Source organism: Leptinotarsa decemlineata, unplaced genomic scaffold (genome assembly GCF_025532065.1).
Source record: "Leptinotarsa decemlineata unplaced genomic scaffold, Ldec_3_MD MMD2_P_RNA_scaffold_9, whole genome shotgun sequence".
NCBI classification, from domain to species: domain Eukaryota; kingdom Metazoa; phylum Arthropoda; class Insecta; order Coleoptera; family Chrysomelidae; genus Leptinotarsa; species Leptinotarsa decemlineata.
This window is the reverse complement of record NW_027412536.1, coordinates 10,490,985-10,511,959: the sequence shown is the minus strand read 5'-3', so window position 1 is coordinate 10,511,959 and position 20,975 is coordinate 10,490,985. Positions and strand designations below refer to the sequence as shown.

Sequence of the window (20,975 nt, the reverse complement as noted above, 5' to 3'; positions counted from 1 at the left end):
CAGAGACATTCTGTGACATATGACATTTTGTGCACCTAACCTATCTTCCTCTATACAAATAAATTACAAAAAAACTGTTGTTTATGTGGCTTGTGGAGGTGGTATTGAACTATAATTTATATTTTGCCTTGATTGTTGATTTATAAAGATAATTTTCCTTTTTTAAAGGAGAATATCTAGGTATGCATAAATTATTTCAACTTGATATAGGGCGTTGTTGCCAATAGGTGAATTAGAAACAAATCCCTTTAAAAATTAAAAACCAACATTTGAAACATCAATTTGAATACTTTTCGAAGTGAATTTGAAAAACTCATGAATCAAACTCAACTTTATTCTGTTCAAACTTGCATTTGCTGTAATAACCCAAATTGAGAAACATTCCCCATTGAGTTAACCTCAATATTTCGTAGATTGTGAAAAGCTAGCTACAAAAAAAAATCATGAAAGATTGTTAAACGTTGCTTCCCAACTAACCATCCTTGGAAATCTTCTAGAAATTTGTGTGACGTATTCTATTAGGAAATTTCATGTAATTCATTTTTTTTTAAATTTTACTATCAATATCAATCAAAACTTATTTCAATAAGAAACAGAATAGAGAAATATACATATTTTAATCGGGGTTGTAACGGGCCCTCACCTCCGCCTTCGCAAGTGCGAAGGCGCAGGCTGGCCGCATGTTTCTTAACGGAGTTTTGTTTAGGAAGGAGCGTTCGATTGTAAATTAATCCTCGTTTTTAAATTATAATTAATATTCGAAATACATTTTTGGTGGAGGTGTCAATGTTTCTTAATGTTTTCTGAGTTCATAACCTTCCACAAAATACATAAATCTAAATAGATCACCAAAGAATCTGCTCAGGTGTAATAAAGGTCAGACTGAAAAAGTTATTACGAAATATTGGCCTTCGAGGAGTTCAATTAATTAATAAGTTGTATTCATGAATTTTGCTTATAAATAATTGGAAAAATGAAATTTTCATATATAGCTTTTTTAAAATGACATTGGTTTTGTAAACCTAAAAAATCATTGGTGAAAATCGCCTGGATTGGAAATGTCAGTCACGTCCTTGTTTTTCAATTTATTAAGCTCGGAGATATTAAATCTTCACTGTGGAGAACCTTTTCTTAGTAGTTTAGAGCGAGCTCTTGTCAGTTGTATGCTGTACTTTCTTCGAAAAGTGTAGTAATGAATATTATTGGAGTTTTTTCCAACAACAAACCGTTATTTCAACACCTCGACACGTGTTTCAATCACCAAGTGATCATCTTCAAGAGGAAGATTTAACTAAATATACGTACAATGTTATCCTTATTTATACCATAGATACCTCTTCAAGGGACCTGCGTCTTGAGTGTTTTGAATCATTTTAACAATTTTGCTTAATCTACTAGTGTTAAATTGATTTTACAATGTGTCCTAATGTATTAGACAGGTAAATCTAATAATTGAAATATTATTTCAACAACGTATATATTATACTATTAGGTATTGGTCCACTATCATTATTCATAATATTATTATGTTAACTTATGATTATTCTCGTAGGCATCTAGATGCCTGTTGTTGTTAACTTGTCTTAATGAACTAAAGTCTATGGAATGGTTTTTTTGCAAAATATGATAGGCGACTGCTGATTTTTCTGGTCTTCTGGCCATTATATTTTTCATCGCAATCCTTACATTTGACTTCGTAAATTCCAGACTTTTTCAAATTATCGATTTGGTCCTTTTCGTTTCCTAAAAGGCTCTGTAGTGTATGACTTCTTTTAAAAACCACCTTCATACCTAGTTCCTTAAAAATATTTCCAAAGTTCTTTGTGTATTGTTGGTATGGAACTGAGATATATTTATTTTGGTTTTCGTCGTTTCTAAAAGTCGAGATTTTGTTCATTCTTAACCTTGTAGATGATATTACAAGGAAGAAAAAGTTTAAGAATAAACAAAATCTCGACGAAAACCAAGATGAATATATATATCAGTTCCATACCACCAATACAAAAAGAATTTTGAAAAGATTTTCAAGGAACTATATATGAAGGTGGTTTTTAAAACAGGTTATACACTACAGAGCCTTTTAAAATATCCAAAGGACAAAGTCGAGACTATGGAAAAGTCTGGAATTTACGAAATTAAATGTGAGGACTGCAATGCAAAATATTATGGGCAGACATCTATTCAAATAAGATATAAGGAACACTTAGCACACCTAAAATATGGAAGACAAGAAAAATCAGACTTAGACTTTAGTCGTTCATTAAGATTGGTTAGACAAGTTAACAACAATATGCATGTAAATGCTTACGGGATTGTAGAAATGAGTAAACATAATAATATTATGAATAACAATGGTGGACCAATACCTGATTGTATACTATATAGCTTGTTGAAATAATATTTTGATTATCAGATTTAATTGACTATTACATAAGGACACATTGTCAAATCAATTTGAGAGTAGTAGATAAGGCACAACATTGTGAAATTAATTTAAAAAGGAATCAGGAGTTTCCACCACAAGGGGGAAAATAGGGATTCAAAGATTGTATTGAATTTCGTCAGTTTTGAAGTTGGAAATCTGAAGTTTTGGGTTAATAAAAAAACTTAATGTGACAAAGAAAATTCTACGCGGGCAAAGCCGCGGGCAACAACTAGTGATTTCATAAAAAGCATTATTTACCTAACTATAACCGTTCTCAAGTTATTGATCTTTTATGAAAATTGTAGGTACAATTGGAAACTAAATAACATCGAAGTGTATAGAAATCATTCATTCAAATTCTAACCAAGCATAAAAGAGGTTTTGGACTATTGATTTCGTGAAACCCGTTATACAAGATGATCAAAAATCGTTGTCGCAGTTTTTAAAGTTTCGGACAAAGATAACATTGTTATTTGAAATAGAACACCCTGTATTTTTTTGGTCTGAACAATATAAAATTGAATTATCTTTCATTTCTTTTTGGGTTTCCTATACGTAATCTAAATAGGTTTTCAGATATTGGCTTTTTCAAATAGTAGTTCCTATTTCAATGCATTCTTTGAATGCAGATAGTTTTGAAACTATGTGTCCCACGAAGCATTGAAAAATAAGTAAACCGCAGATGCGTGTTTCTAGCTCATTAGGTGTCATCAGTACGGTACAGCCCGAGGAGACCTGACCGAAACCGCAAAATGCGGCTGACTTATATACGTTTTACCTCTCCTGTGATGATAATTCTTTGATTTGTTGTCATTTTTTAATCGGTTTGTATTTCCTCGATGTTGATATAATGATTTTAGTTAACTGGTTCTGTGTTTATAACCATTTCCTAACAATTTGTCTTTACTTGGTACTAATATAGTATTATAATTTCACGATTTTCCGTGATTTGAATTTTCCTCCTTGATTATGTACTTGGCTTGTTGCTTAAATTAGTGTCATGTATATTTTTTCATTATTTATCACCCTTCAACATATAGTTTACAATATATTTTGTTGAATCATCCCGAATCTGAAATTAGCGATCAATTAAAAATGAAAAATAAAAAGAAAAGGGGGGGTGGAAAATGTTTCCTGGAAGTTCAGTTTTTTAATACTTCACCATAAGCTCTAAACTCTGACATACATCATCGATCGTATGATCACTAACGCTTCTTGACACAATTAGATAATTTAAAATTTTCTGTTTAGATCGAAAGTGCTAAAATTAAATCACCAATGCTAATTCGTTGTTTGTTCGGTTGAAGATAGTTTGAACCCAAGAGATGAAATCAGTATATTGCGTTGTAACTCTGCAACACCTGGCTGAGCGAATAGAACGACATTGGCTGATTTCTTTCAATTTGCTTGATAACTTGCAATCTGCAAATCAAGTTTTGATCAGTGAGTATTCCGCTTTTGTCGTAGTATTTGAAATCATTGTACTATTCCGAATATCCTGTGGCAGATATAAATAAGCTAGTTAATTTTATGAAGTAGTGAAATTGAATGAAAAGGGCATTATTTTTTCACCATTGATTTAATTTCCGAATCGATTGTGAAGGGTTACCAGTTTTCTGAAATTGAAATTAATTTTGTGACGAAATGACTTGAAAAATCACGTCGGAAGGAGTGTAGATTTGGTACATACTACATATCACATAATCTTGCAACTCTCTTGGTTATATTCATTCTTCGGTAAGTTAGTGAAGTCAAGTTGGATAAGTGTTTCGACACATTTCAGTTTAAAAATATAAATTTGAATATAACATTGAAATGAAGACCGACAAGTATTCAAGAAATGAATAACTAATTATTGCGATAATATATGCATGTTTAATGTTATATGATTATTTACAAATTATCGTATAGAATCAGAAAATTCCCCGGCATTTTAGTTACGGTTTTGCATGCTTTAGCTTCTATTTTATCAGGAAAAGCGCCATGAATAGCAGTACAATATGTGCACATTCGAATTGTTGTTTGAAAGAAAGGAATTTTTCCGATTTTGATATACGGGACTTCCCAACTGAAAAGTCCCTTTCAAAAAGTATATAGAAAATGACCTTTTGAATTCTATATTTGTATAAATAGTTAGTATAGGTCGACCATTTCAGCTTGGCGTCTGAGACATTTGTAACAACCATTCATACTGAATAACAGCCATTATAATAATAATGATAAATGAAATACAATTCGCTAATTTCAGTATGCCTCATTACATAAATACCATTTACAAATTAAAAGTAGATTTTATTATTCTCAACAATTGAGGTTGGAACTACATCATCATCATTTAATTTATGTATTTTTGACTAACTACTTCAATTTACTCTTACATTTGTTCATCAGTACACCAAGTTTGTGGATTTTCTTTTGAGAAGTTTCAGTATATCCTTGATAGCCAATATCTACTACATTTTCTTTTCATAAACTATTTTCAAAGTAGAAATTAACTTTTTTATGTATCGGTTGACAATCGTTCTTCGGAAAATTGCTAAATATCCGTCGTAAGAAGAGTATTAACTATCCTGTTTATTATTTTTTTTATATTGGAGATTGAATGGTTCATTGATACTGTTTTCATTTTCAATAATAATGATGATCTATTCCTCTTATTTCATACGTAGCAATTACTGAGGGATTTCTTTTTTAGCTATTTAACATATAATTGATCATAATTTTCAAAAAAATAAATATTCATAACTCTCTGGCTTACAGAGACAGGCTTGTCTGGCCATCAGTGGTGCCATCAGTACCACATCGTCAGCTGCCACATTTTTCTAGAGAGAGAGAGGCTAGATGGACTGCATATAGACTTGTGCACATTGCCAATTGCCCAAATAAATTTAATGTTTTGAAAATGATGAAACAGCAGAGCACATACTTTGTGCCTGCCCCGCTGGGAACCGAATCAGGTTTTTAGAGGTCAGCAGAGCCGTACTCTTATCATCTGACTTGAAAGACTCCCCCACCATACAAACTAATCGGCTTCGTTAAGAAGCTGGGTTCATTTGGTCGAGTGTGAATAGGTGTGCGTCACAATAAACCCTTGCGGGTTGCGGTGGAAGGTCGAATATACCCAATCACTTTGGACCTAACCTAACCTACAATTGATCATAATTTTCAAAAAAATTAATATTAGTCAACTATATTTTCAGTATGAAAATAGGCTGAATCTGTTTTATATCAACATAAATATGAATATATAAAATTATACTTCAAACAAATATACGAGAGGAGTATTAACTTCTTCAGCTACTGCTTTTGTTTCCATACAATTCCATATCGTAGTAAGTATCTCAAGACTTGCCCATTCAAGAGCATATTTTTGCTTTGGGTATAAACTGATTTTTCATTTTTCAAGGTTTTGTAAAAATCGCAAAGTACCACTTAAACTAAGCTTTCGGGTGTTGTACTACCACAGCACATCCAAACCTCAAACCAAGCTGAAATGATCGACCTGTATATTAGAAAACAGTTAGTTATTGGAATAACCTTGACAAAAATTTCTCAATGCTTTGACTGTCAGTGAAGTACTGCTGATAAAGCCTTGAAAACAGATGCTGTAAAAACCAATTGGAAAATATTTGAATAACATTATTTTTCATTGATATGGAGACCATCATATATTAACAAAAATTTATAAATCAATTTGTAATTTCAGGCATGTAGGAATCCTTTAAACGCTAACTGAAATGATCATACTACTAAAAATAAATAGGTATATATAATTTTTTTAAATGTATACTTTTTCTTCGGATATGTGAAGACTAAAAATCATCACCATAATTTCGTAATAAAAGTGAATGAATAACATCTTGAATGTTGAATAACAAATTTAAAATTAAAATGAACGTTTGCGAGCTTGGTGTAAATAAAGTGTTGTTTTTCAAACTACGCAATTACAAGTTGAAACATTTTCTATCAGTTACAGGTCAGTTCTGAAGCGAATCTCGTTTGAATTAATAATTTTTATTTGTTTTCGAGAAATTTACCTACGACTTGATTAGGAATTGTGTGTTTTGCGTAATTAATTTTCTCCTTACTGTCTTGCGACTTGACGAAATCCCATCATGGTTCAAAGTTGTTCTCTTTCAAGTCCCAAGGATTTATTGTTCATACCAGTTGTATGATCATACTACAGGTCTGTTGATAATTTTCGTAAGTACTATTTCTACTTCTTTCTCTGTGACTGTGTAAGTCTTCAGGGTTGAAATTTTTTTAGAATAGTTTTTTCGGTAGAAAGCCAAAACTTTTTTCGTAACTTGTCTCTCCTATTTTCCTTATTCATCTCCTTTCCTATATTTGTAATCTGTTGGCATACTTGTTTTTGCAGAAAATGGTCGTTTATTTCAGATGTGCGGGCTTGAGTTTTTTGTCGTTTCAATCATAGCTTGTCTCTGTCTTCCAAAAGGAAAACGTGGTTCTCATTTTTTTCTCAGGATTGTCAATGATCGAATAATTGAATCCTAACGTTGCATTCTTGATCCAGCTATGAGTTTTCCGTCGAATCCGTTACAGGTATTTTTTTAAAGGCATTTTTTAGTAGAGGACTCGATATTTTATACTGGTTTTTTGCGCTTATAACCGTCCATAATCTGAAAAAATGAAAGATGAATCAATAGAGAATCTGCTAAAGTGTGGTAAAGGGCAAACTGAAAAGTTCACCCCGAAAAATACCTGCGTAATATAAAGTCCGATTACCCAGTAACTTGTTTTTTGAAATTATTTCAGTCCCAAGCACTTCAAAATCCATAGATATCATTAATTTTTCGTTTTCTGACTTCAAAGCAGATACAATTTTTTTTATTTAACGTGATACACCCCTGATACCTTTGGATTTGTAAGTATATATGTCAAATCAAATATTCTCATGAACTGGGTATGATGGGTTGTTTTTTTAGGTTTCAGCCCGAGTTCTATATTTTTGATCCTCACAAGGATCATATTCACCACATTTCGGCAAAGTCTCATTTGCCATAAGCCACTTGCCACTAAATCCTCAGAAATGACTGACGTTTTTGACTTAATCTGTCTCTTGCAGTAGCGTACGGAAATTATACTAAAAAGATGAGGAAAAATGATGAAAAAATATATAGAATCACAACCTTGACAACAATGTACCTATTATTGTGGAATTATACTATAGTATTCTCAATTTCCCCACGTGACACTGTCAACATTTGACATATTTAAAAATTGTTGTGCTTCATATTTCTTCTCGTTTTGTTCCAAGTTTTCTATTATTCTCCCGTTAGTAAGTGTTCCATATTTATATCTTCATAAAAAAAGTATCTTGTAATCTATTTTAGTTGTCCTGACAAATGTAATAAATTTATCGAAAGCTGGACAGATAACAGTCTTCTTTGTAACAGCCCTACCAAACTGACTGCGACCCCAAAAAATACATCTAATATGATACTAAAATGATTTGAAATCTTAGAAAGAGCAATTAAAATGAATATCTAAAAATATCATATATATTATGCAATAAAACGTGAAATGAAATCACAATAAAATAAAAAAAGGCAAAAAATTAAAAAATGAACGAATTAAATTAAAGAAAAATATTTCAAACCAAGTTACTTAAGACGTTTAGATTGTTCGTCTTTGGGTGATAACTGGACTATTCCATATGTTGCATATTTTTACGCTAGCTTGGCTGAATGCGTCGTTGAACATTATATATGTAGCTTCTTTGAACTTCATCTTAAACCGGTGTTTCTTCCAAATTGATATATCTCAGGTTACATACACCTCCTGCAGTTCGGTTCAACGAGTATCAACCGAGCAGGTCGTTCAGTATATCATATACCTTGTCATGTAACTTGTATCTGCCTGACTGAGGTTCCTCTCTTGTTTTCCATTTTTTTTCTCATTCAAACTAATCTAAACTTATATTATAAAGAGAAAAGTTGCTAGTTATGTATTTATTACTTTACTAGCGACCGCCTGGTCATCACGTCATGTAATTGACTTTTACAGGTAAATTTTTGATACATTCTGTTGATTAGTGTTATTTTCGTAGCGATCTCTATTTCTCTGAGAATAAAACCGACCATGCTACTCTCTTTCTATAGGTGAAACATTTTTATAATCGATTATTTCATTCAAACACAATAAATAATGAAATGATTGAAGGCTAGGAAACGCTTCTTTCCGAAAGCGACAAAACTGACAAGCATGAAATTAACATCTAGTCATCATTATTCTTCAATCATACGTGACTCAATCACTGCTACTGTGCTAAGCGAATTGAACCAATGGAATCAAATATTCAAATATGACTATATATTGAAACTTTGTATTAATGCTTCTACAGAAATTCATAAGTATAATTTGATATTATAATTATGACAGTGACTAGACTCTAATTCTGCTGAGACAAATTTAATGAATATGTAAAACTCACCTATACAATGAACAGATACAAGAAAACGAATTGCCACACTCAATGATTCACATGCATAACCCTTACGAAAATAAGACAACATTCTTTCAGTTTAAACTACACCTTGAATATCAAAATTTATATAAATATGTTATCCCGAAATCTCTAAATTATAATTGAAACTATTTATATAATAAGTCATTTTTAATTCGAATGGAAACGTCATTTTGAATTTTAATGAAATAGAAAAGAATACGGGACTTACTGGTGATATATATAGCCGCGTCAAGTAGGTCGGCTGCCGCTACCGGATCAGCGGTCTCATTTCAAGTCACGATAGACTTTAACAATGAAATCCCATTGTTAAAAAATATGAGTTTAGTCAATGCAATACAAATAATGATAGTTTCAAAAAAACGTTCAACTGTTGGGTATTCATTTCATTGGCTCCCAAGGATTGTTCCTTTCCTACTTTATTTATTCATTAACATTCTCGTATCTTATAGGATTTTGGAGAATATGTTACTGAGCTCAAAAATAGAATCGCACGAAAATATGTTTGTTATTTTGTATAAAAGAGAAGTAATGACATGTTTCGTCCTTTTCCGCCCATTATTACAAGGTTAAATTCGAAGTTGTATCAAATTGATACTTCGAGTGTGGACACAGGTGTGAGGAAATAAAGATGTACCTACACAGAACATAACCATTATCCAAGTAGTTGAAAACGAATACCCTCTACAAATTATATTTGTATGAATGCTTCATCATAATTGACCATTACCGCAGTGAACACACTTGAGAGATTAATGTTCTGAATTTAATTTCAAGTATCAAGGATGTTTTATAATTTTTTGTTATACATTCCTAAAGTACAGTCTCCACATCATTACGACGCGAGTAAAAAGTATTGTCTGCAAATTCCATTCTTTATTTCATTGTATTGTATGAAGTCATTGAGATTTATCGAATTATTCATGAGGATGGTAAATACTGCTATGTTATAAATGAAAATCAATGTGATCCCTTACGTCTGTGAGAATGAAATCGGTAGGAAAAAGTAGATATCATTGATGTGACCGTGACTGCAGAGAACGACGCGACGTTGGTAAAGAGTTGCAAAAATTCAAAGTTAACTAATTAACATTTAAATTTCGACTAGGGCGACAACTGGTAAGTTGGACAAAATTACAAATATAATTATGATTATATTAGAGCGTTATCTTAAGAATATCGATGGTGATATTATTCACGACTTTTATTTAATAAATTGGCTTTTAAACTCATCAAGACAAAACATTTGTTCATTGTGTGGTATTTTACCTGATTCTGTTAACTAAATATTTGAAAAATGTTCTCACAGATTCATCCCGATAGTAGAATTTTCAATTACTCCAACTGAGTTTCCAAATATCAAGAGGTTGAGGCAGCCATTTCTTATTTTGAGTTACTCGGCTCAATAAATTCAAATTTTTCTCTTGGAGATTGAAACCTACTCAATGCATTCGGTTTCAAAGCAATCGATACATTTAGATAGTGGGGCTATTGAAAACACAAATCATAGAAAGCATAGGACACTCTCGTTAATTTGTAAGCCACCTAAGTTTAGCGCTCTTTGATTTCTCAATTTACAAGTGATTCTGTATGAAAACCTGGTCAGTAGACGTCGCCAGCATTCTTTGAAAAAGCAAATTATCCACACAAAGAACGTATATCAAAAACATCCACATGACAGTCCGCTTTTTTGAAGTCTAGACCACTGGCACTCATGATTATAAAGGGTAAATGGCAACAGTAAACTTTACCATGACATAAAATTCGTATTTGAAATATGTTTAAGAAAATACGAGTATAATATTTACCTTTTAGTTGAGCTAAATATTATGATGTTTATCACAACCGGCCGTGATTTGGTGAACGCGCTTTGTTATTTATCTCTACCTCGACCATTGAAATACTTTCTCAAACCCAAAGATCTTACGGACTTTCTTTGATGAGCATAGATTATATCTTTTGAATCATTATCCTACACTGCTACGTGTCCACCTGCACACATTCTTGGCGTGTGTTTGCTTTAATAGTAGACTAGTTAGTAAGTACACCATGGTTGTCCAATCTGAAATCTTCCATTTGCAGTAAACCGTCACGAAAGCAGAAACATCGAGCCCAGTATTCCTTAGCATCCAAACCAATCAGAGCTCTCTGTTATGATCGTCAAAGTGGGCAACTGTTTCTCATTGTTCGATTCTCTGACAACATCGTAGTATAACGCCCTAGGGACTTAGGAATGTCTTCAAATTCGAGAAAGTTCTTTCTAGAAATTATGAGCTGATTCATTGTATCTTCTATCATTTCTAATGATCAGATTTTTTCTGTTTTTGATCAAATAATCATTTAATCATAATACTGCGACAATTTGTTGAATAAACTAGGTGAATACGGAATATCATTCAACGAAATTTACTATTCTTTAATTTTTCTACTTCCAAATCATTAAGGATATATCGGTCGTAACGGTTCTGCAACATATCGCACCATTCCGACCTGAAGTAACCCACGACAAATATGGCGTTCTTTAATGGTTTATTTTATTGCATTTTGTTTCTATAGGGTATTTCATCAAGGGCTTCCATCTTCAAATTTAAATAAAACAAATTGTGTGTGAGATTTCATCGAAATTTTTTATTCGTTTGAAAAACCTATTGATGCCATTATGTGTCGAATACAACATGTCCGCCACGGCTTCTCTGGGTGGAGCGCATCCGAAACGTCCAATATTTCAAGACTCTGGCGCATAAATCAGGCTGAATTTGACCGATGGCATGAGTTATGTTGGCTTTGAGGATCGCTATGGTTTGTGGCTTATTCACATACACCTGTGACTTGAAAAAACCCCACAAAAAAGTCTAATGGGGCCAAATCGTTCGATCTCGGTGGCCAGTTTGTATCACCTCCACCTGAGATGACCATGTTTTCAAATCGCTCGTGCAGAATATTCAATGTGGATTGAGCTATATGGCACGTAGCGCCGTCCTGTTAAAACTACATTAGTGTCCAGATCATCTAATTCAGGTCAAAAGAAGTTGGTAATCATCGATCTAGAGTGCTCGCCGTTGACGGTGATAGCCTTGCCAACGTCATTCTGTGTTTATTATTAGCACGTGTTGTTGAATGCTATATCCGTCCATGGTGATTTGGCAAAATAGACTGAATAAATGACAACTAGTTTGACAAATGTAGGTTCAACAAGATGGCCGTTATCAATTGTCGAAGTTTGGAAGTCCCTGTTGGAAGCCTTATACAATTATAATAATATAACTTTATTTACAATAGTTAAATACAAATACAGATACAAGTAAGTTACAACATACAGTGAAAGAATAATGCGATTTTAGGATAAGTGCAAAGCACTTGTTTTCCATAAAAATTGACAAATATGTATAAATGGTATGATGTATAAAAAACATATGTATAAAACATTACAAAAATGACAAAATTAAAAATGTTATAAAAAAATTATAAAATGTAGACATTGTGACAATTTAAGAATGCGTATTTATATAAATGAAATCAGTCAAACATCATAAAGAATACATATAATTCAATTAATACAGGTATAATAATAATTAGAATAATGTTTGTTAATATATTGCGGACCTGGAGGTAATAAAATGAGACACAACACAGAATGGTACAAAAATTGGAAGTTAATGTATAATGAATATAACATAATTTCTATATATATATATATATATATATATATATATATATATATATATATATTGGATGATGCAACTAATTTTTCCTTTATTTTCGGTATTTTACTATTAATGTTAGTTACAAAAAAGGATTTGAAGCTCTATGAGTTCTATTTGATTATCTGCGAGCGCTTTCGACAGCTGGTGTGCTGTCATCTTCTAGGCACTCTTCTATCTGAACGTGTTATCCTGTTGTGTGTCTTTTTATACGGGTCCAAACGCCTGTATTGAGGCGTTATATATATATATATATATATATATATATATATATATATATATATATATATATATATATATATATATATATATATATATATACAGGGTCCTGCAACAGTGGCGCGGTGTTCCATATCTCTATATAGGAAGCAGATAGGAATCTAATTTTCTATAATATTACCTTATTGCTCGAGCTCGACAAAATAAAAATATTGGCGGTCACACAGGGTGTTCGATTTTTTCTGGGCGGATCCCAACTGTGTCTTTTTAAATGGCAACCTATATTTTTTATCGCTTTTTCGGTTTCTTCATAGAAAATAAAATAAACTTTATGTATATCTGCACTTCGAAAATATTGACGGTTTTCGAGATATCTAGCATGACAGGTTTTTTTTTCCAATATTCGTCACTCAGAATATTTGAAATTATAAAGTGGTGCCAAGTCCAGTTGAAATTTTTTTTTGGTCGAATATTCTACATTGGTAACTCTCTCAAACGATATATCTGAAATCGACCTGTGATATACAGGGTATGAAAAACCGCTTGCCAAATATTGTAAATGAAAATTTGCAAAATCTTCCTTATATTAAATGGAACACCCTGTATATTATTGATCCATAAGAAGCGCCAACGAAACCTCTACAAATTTCATTAAGTATTCCCTATGGCTAAGTTCAATAGTTTTTCTTAAAAGCGAAATCGATTTGACGACTGATAAAAATATACGAAAGATATCTTGTTTCAATTTTGTACATTAGAAGGTGTCCAAACAAATATTTTTTAACGAAATAAATGTATGTACCTATCACTTTTTGCTAAATGGAAAATTATTTTTTCATTGGATGCAGAATTTCACTCATAAATCGTGCAATATCAAACCAAACAAGTTAAAAGAAAGAAACATTATAAATAACTATTTTTTTTCATGTTATTATATTCATTCAGAGCTTGAGTTCTAGATATTCAAATTTGTCAACTGGCAAATTACAAAACTACAAAAGGGAGAGTTTAATTAAGGTTGATAATGAAACTTTTATAAAATATGTTCAACATGTCTTCCATTTTCTTGAATGCAGAGCTGAAGTCTATGTTTGAAAGACTGTTCTACCCTGCGCAAGACAGCTGGTGTAATGCTGCGAAAAGCATTCGTTATTCTAAGTCGCATATTTTCGGGAGAAGTTGGTGGCTCAACGTAAACCATATTTTTTATGTATCCCCATAAGAAAAAATCTAGTTTCGTCAAATCTGGTGATCTAGCGGGCCACCGTACAGGCCCATTCCGTCCTATCCATTTATTGGGAAATACTTCATTTAGATGATCTCTCACTTCTGCCGAATAGTGAGCAGGTGCACCATCATGTTGTAACCACATTCTATTGCGGAGGTCAAGAGGAATATCATCTAACAAACCTGGTAAATCATTTCGTAAGAAATTGAGATACATTGCACCATTCATATGTCCCTCAAAAAAGTATGGACCAATTACATATTCTCCAATGATGCCTTCCCAGACATTTATTGACCACCTATGTTGATAATCCACCTGTCTCAATAAGTGAGGATTTTCTGTCGCATAATAATGGTAATTATGTCGATTTACAAATCCATTTTTATGGAATGTCGATTCATCCGACCATAAAATATTATTGAAAAAATATTCGTTTCGACGAATTTTGTTCATGGCCCAATTGCAAAATCTCACTCTTTTCTCGAAATCAGCATACAGTAGTTCTTGATGTAACTGAACGTGGTATGGATGCAAGCGATGTTTCTTCAATACTCGTTGCACTGATCTCTCACTTATATCCACTATTTCCCCAATTTGTCGTTGACTCCTACTAGGATCTTCTTCAACAGCAAGAAGAACTTGCAATTCATTATCTTCATTAGTAGCTGGCTTGATGCGCTCATGTTTGGAATAATTAATAGATCCAGTTTCAACGAATCGTCCCAAGACCTTTCGGAAAGATCTTTCATCTGGATGCCTTCTATCTGGATACCGTTGAGAATAAATTCTACTTGCCAATAAACAATTCCTGTCTGATTCACCTAATATGAAAATCATATCAATCAAATCACTTTTTGATAACAACATTCTGATGAAATTATACCGACAGTTCAACTTCACGATTGACTAAAAATTTCAATATTCATTTGCAGCCAAATATTTTGTTCTGTCATTTGCCAGACTACTTGATTTCCAATAAATATTTCATTCGCTGAAAGGTTGTTTTAGACCGAAAGAATATGGCACAAATTCCGAGATTTTTGAAATTATTGTAACTATTCAAGAACGTCCATTTTGTGGTGTAATTCGCAACTTGTTTATCTAGCAACAGGTAATTTTAGGAATGGGCGATATTTTAAGGAAAGGGTATTTTTTGTATATTCTTATCAGTCGTCAAATGGATTTCGCTTTGAAAAAATGACCATTTTTCGAAAGAAATGCTCATTTAAGAAAAACTATTGAACTTAGCCATAGGGAATACTTGATGAAATTTGTAGAGGTTTCGTTGGCGCTTCTTATGGATCAATAATATACAGGGTGTTCCATTTAATATAAGGAAGATTTTGCAAATTTTCATTTACAATATTTGGCAAGCGGTTTTTCATACCCTGTATATCACAGGTCGATTTCAGATATATCGTTTGAGAGAGTTACCAATGTAGAATATTCGACCAAAAAAAAATTTCAACTGGACTTGGCACCACTTTATAATTTCAAATATTCTGAGTGACGAATATTGGAAAAAAAAACCTGTCATGCTAGATATCTCGAAAACCGTCAATATTTTCGAAGTGCAGATATACATAAAGTTTATTTTATTTTCTATGAAGAAACCGAAAAAGCGATAAAAAATATAGGTTGCCATTTAAAAAGACACAGTTGGGATCCGCCCAGAAAAAATCGAACACCCTGTGTGACCGCCAATATTTTTATTTTGTCGAGCTCGAGCAATAAGGTAATATTATAGAAAATTAGATTCCTATCTGCATTAGATTCCTATCTGCTTCCTATATAGAGATATGGAACACCGCGCCACTGTTGCAGGACCCTGTATATATATATATATATATATATATATATATATATATATATATATATATATATATATATATATATATACATATATATATATATATATATATATATATATATATATATATATATATATATATATATATATATATATATAAAATATGGGGAGCAAAGTTTTGGGATGATGTGGAAAGGAATATAATGTTTATTATTTGCTAGTAGTTATCCCATCAGATTTCTCACACATTGTCTTTCTGAAAAACGAATGGTTTAGTTTTTTTCTGAACAGTGTTTTTGATGTGTTTTATATTGGCGGTCTCTAGAGCTTGCTTTGTTACCACAGAATTGTCAAAGTCAAAATATGCTTTATTGTCTGAAGATTAACATCTTATTGACAAAGCTTGGTTAAATTAATTCGAGAAACAATTTCACACATAGTAGCTATCGCTACTTGTCAAGTTATAATTATTCGAGTAATGTTCTCGAAAACTATACAGTAATACACATTGGCAGGTAGTTGTTGAATAAAATTTCAGGTAGTTATTGAACATATGTACAAAAAAATAACAAAAACAATTAGTATTTACATAGCACAATACATCACTTGCACGAATATAGCCAATAATAGTTTATTTGGAAAAATTTCAATATTGATTACATAAAACGAGTTAGCCACAAGTCGAATCAAAAAGTATATCTTGATAGTACTCTGATAAACTGTAATAGGCTCTCACACAAAAAAAATCCTTCAAAACTTCCCTAAAGTTTACGTTATTGCATGCTAATTTCAGATTTGATGGTAGGTGATTGAACATTTTCAGCCCATTATAAATGAAAGAGTCTTTAATGTGGAAATATTTTGGAATGGGCAAATTAAAGTCGTGTTTTTGTCGAGTGGCTTTTGTGTTAATTGAAAATCGAATTGGTACTTCACTTTGGTACAGGAGAAGTAGAATTGTTCGAAAGAAAGTTTTGGGCGCTCTACTACTCCAATAAATGTGGGAATCTTTCAAAGAAAAGAAGGAAGCAATCAATTTTAAAGATTGTAGTAATTATGGCGTATCTTCAGTGGCTTTCAACAAGGGCAAAATACAGAAATTTCAGGTCTCTGTCTGATAAACATTTTGGAAAATCCTTGATATACTTTGAGAGCAGTACAATTGCGATAGTGGGGATTTGCGTTGTATTCAAATAGCTGTAGATTGTATTCGTACTCTGAAAGTACCTCTGACATATATCTATGTAAAATGAAATAGTCCCAATTATCCATCTACTTTCCAGTAGATGGATCTCTCTAGCAGATGGATCTAATCTAGCAGAGTCCTTTTCTGCAGAGTTCAGCATCCTCAAGGTATGTTGAATGGTGGAACTCAGTATGTGCTGAGTTGAGAGTATGTACAGAAGTTGCTGAGATACATACAACTTTCCACTTTGAAGTTATGTTCCATATTTCTATTATGTCTTTGATATCCTAGTAACGTCATTCGTTGATTGGTTTCAGAATTAATTGCCATTGAATTCTAGAAGCGGTCAAGTAACCACATCATTACAATTACAATCACAATTATTTCGAAAATTATCCTGCGATACCCTGATTTGATATGTGAACATATCACGGCCGGAGTCATGATTAGAGATAATCCGGGCTGGTAGGCCGGCACTACAGGAAAATCCTTAAGACGCTCTAACAGCGGCGCTCCTGCGAAAGTAGCGAATCGCTGGAGATAAAATTCATTTCGAAAAAAGTTCTCAGGAAGTTTATTCCACATAAACGCAGTTCTCCAAATGAATGGAATTGGTATTATCAAACGTTTCTTCTGCTACTGGCAGATTTCATCAGTAGTATGTGTATTGACTGTGAAAACGAAGCTTATATCTCGAAGTCAACGCACATACCACTGATGATGTCTGGCGTAGTAGCATACGAAACGTTTGATACATCTTCCATTCGACCACGGCCTATTACGACCTATATCGTGTTACTTCTTTTCGATATTAAGGAAACCATCGTAAATATGCACACCTATGTTTAATAAATGAAATTTTCAGATTTGATGAGTAGATCCAATGAGGTCTATAATTCCGAGTGCTAAGCAAATCTTTATGTGGCCTGACTTCAATTCAGCAACGATCTCAATTTCAGTTCTGAAGTACTTCCTAATAAACACATAGTTATTTTTATATCCAATAATGATAACAATCATTAAATTTATTATTATTAACTTCCTGTAACTACTGCAAAAACGTCGATGATATTACGCATGTAGTGGGTAGATGATTATGCTGCTGTAAATAAATACATAATTATGTTATAAATTGATGGTATGTAATCAAATTACTCGCAGAAATACATAACATCTGAAAAATATTATCTAGCCACCATTAACTGACAAATCAACTGTATTCGTTCAGGCTATTTATGGTACAAAGTGTTCTTATGACAAGTAAGCTCTTGGGAAAGAGTCAAAATTATACTGGTGGAAAATAAATTCTAGAAAGCGATAGGCTTTCAAAAAAAATATCGGATTAGAGGTGACATATAGCATATTACTTATTTTTAGAGATGAAGTTACTATGAAGGAATCTGATAAATCAAAGACTAAATATAATTTCAAATTTGTTATTTGAAAACATCCAAGCAATTTATTACAGAACTAATGTTTATTTCAAAATACTACAGTATTGTGATGCCCGAGGATGCTATCGCATCTCTTTAAAAAACTGAAAAACACGCTTTTGAAGAACATGGAACTAAAAAGTTGAAAATATTTTTTTAAATAAGCTTAAAACAATAACGAACGAAAAAAAATACTACTATTATTGTGAAAAAAGCGTGGGCGCTTTGTGCCATATTTTTTGTATATCAAGCACCCGTCGCTTTTTTCACGATGATACTAGTATTTTTTGTTCGTTATTGTTTTAAGCTTATTTAAAAAAAATATTTTTAACTTTTAAGTTCGATGGTTTTTAAAAGCGAGTTTTTTAGTTTTTAAACTATAGTTATTTGAATACAGTTATAAATACTTGTTTACAGTTTCATTGGGGTTACCACCAATTGAAGAACTACTAGAGTAAATTTTTGCAATCTGTATTTTAGTTTCTTCTCGTTAAGACGAATGTTCATTTATCCCGAAATGAAGAGAAACGGATTTTGTATTTGAATGCTCCGATATTTCTATTATATACATACTGTTTTTCAACATCATCTCCATGATTTGCTGATGGCAAGTGGAGAGTGGTTTGTAATTTTCACTTTGATATTTGAGCCATTTTTTGTGCCCTGACATACAGCGGAAAGTACGGTCGGAGGCGGGGTTATTTATCTAGATTTAATAAATTATAATTATTTAATTCCTGCTCAAATTTCAATAAAAATTAAATTGAAAATGGGTATTCAAAATGATTTCAAAAGAAACGCTGCAATTCATTTTTATTCGTTTTAGTTTTCAATTCTTTCTTACTCTGTGGTCATTTTTATTTTGTATCTTGATTATTATATTCGTTTTATTATATTTTCAATTCAAGTTTTATTGTATTTTCAATTCGTTCAAATGTTATTTATTCTTTCATAGTAGAATCATATTTGACAATGGAAGTTGGAACTAATAAAATTCAAAAGTAAGTAAGTTCATCTGTAGTTTTACAATTTTTTTTTGACAAAGCGGCAACAAGTAAAGAAATCATTTGATGCTTTTATCAGTACTATGGACTTTCTGCTATGTAACCAGGAAAATGCTGAAGAAAATCTCCACAATTATTATTTATGGAGGCAAAGAACGAACTAAAAAACTGGTTACAATGATATTCGAAAGCCTCGTACCGTCAGTTGGTAGACCTTTCACAATAATTATCAAGGGAATTACGGTGGACTGTTCTTCACTTCAAGAGAGCACAAACCTGAAAGACCGACTTTTACTACCTGGACTGAAAAGTCTCGAGCCTAACACATAGGTGGCGCTAATCTTATTGCATTCACTTTTTCAGTTAGTACTAACTTTCAAAAGAAAGCTGTTGAAATTTCATGATGTTCTACTCATAAGTTTGTGAGTTATTGTGCTAAGAGTGACACTTTATTTGTTATTTTCAAAACAATGGATTAAAAACAATAGATTTAAAAGTAGAAATGGGAGCTTAGAAAAATATTAACTCAAAAAAGTTTCTGTAGTACTATTTCTACAATTGAAATTTGCGGCGTCGATCTTTTCCTAAATATTATATATATCAAAGACAATATAAAGACCATTGTATTAGTGTTTTAAGATGTCTTTTAATTTCTCCTTTCAATTCATATTACTATATACTACTGAATTAATATTAATTACTTGTGATGCACTGTTCGGAACCTTTGGTGTAGTAATGAATATTACTGGAGTTGTATCTCAACACCAAACCGTTATTTCAACACCTCGACACGTGTTTCGATCACCAACTGATCATCTTCAAGAGGAAGATTAAACTTAAACCTATATTCCTTCTCACGCATCAGTATATCTCAGTTTTTCATGATCGTCTAAATAAATCTATAACTTTTTATTCCAAGTTACACAGTAGGTACCTATCCTCAGTAGTGTCCCTGCGACTAATTACAGGAACTGGCATCATTTTATTCCTTACTTGAGAACTTACCTATTGAAGTCCATCATAGATGTATAGATAAAAAATTCAAATTATGTCACAATTGATTTTTCTCAGATTTCTTATAAATTAAGCTGAATTATTAGAACTGGCCGATACTTGATGGAAATCCATATTAAAACTCATGTTCATATCAAAAAGATCAATATCAATTGATTCAAAAGATCCAATTAAATTTAATAATGAAAATATTAAATACTCTCCTAGTGCTAAATTTCTTGGTCTTATTCTAGATGAAAATGTATCATGGAGAGAACACATTGACACAATAAGAATAGAAATAGCTCCCATAATTGAAATTTTATTCAAAATAAGAAATGTTGTACCCCTAAAATACCTTAAATTGATTTATTTTTCATTAGTATATTCCAAAATTCAATATCTCATATCAGTATGGGGAATGAGAACGAATTCCTCATTGAAACCAATTAAAAAACTTCAGAACACAATTATAAGGTGTATTATATA

At 32.0% G+C, this 20,975-nt stretch overlaps 1 protein-coding gene across 6 annotated transcripts in view; it reads left to right on the top strand.

Annotated features, from left to right (window-relative positions):
* Window positions 1–20,975, top strand: part of csw (protein tyrosine phosphatase non-receptor type corkscrew) — a 149,124-nt gene that overhangs the window by 105,211 nt on the left and 22,938 nt on the right. Inside the window, exon 1 of one of the 6 annotated variants that reach the window (XM_074170600.1) lies at window positions 3,729–3,868. The exons of 4 other annotated variants lie outside the window; for them this stretch is intronic. The gene's annotated coding sequence lies outside the window, so the exon portion shown is untranslated. Of the gene's footprint in view, window positions 1–3,728; window positions 3,869–6,475; window positions 6,629–20,975 lie in introns of those variants that run through there. One more of the 6 variants, XM_074170601.1, reaches the window with a different exon arrangement.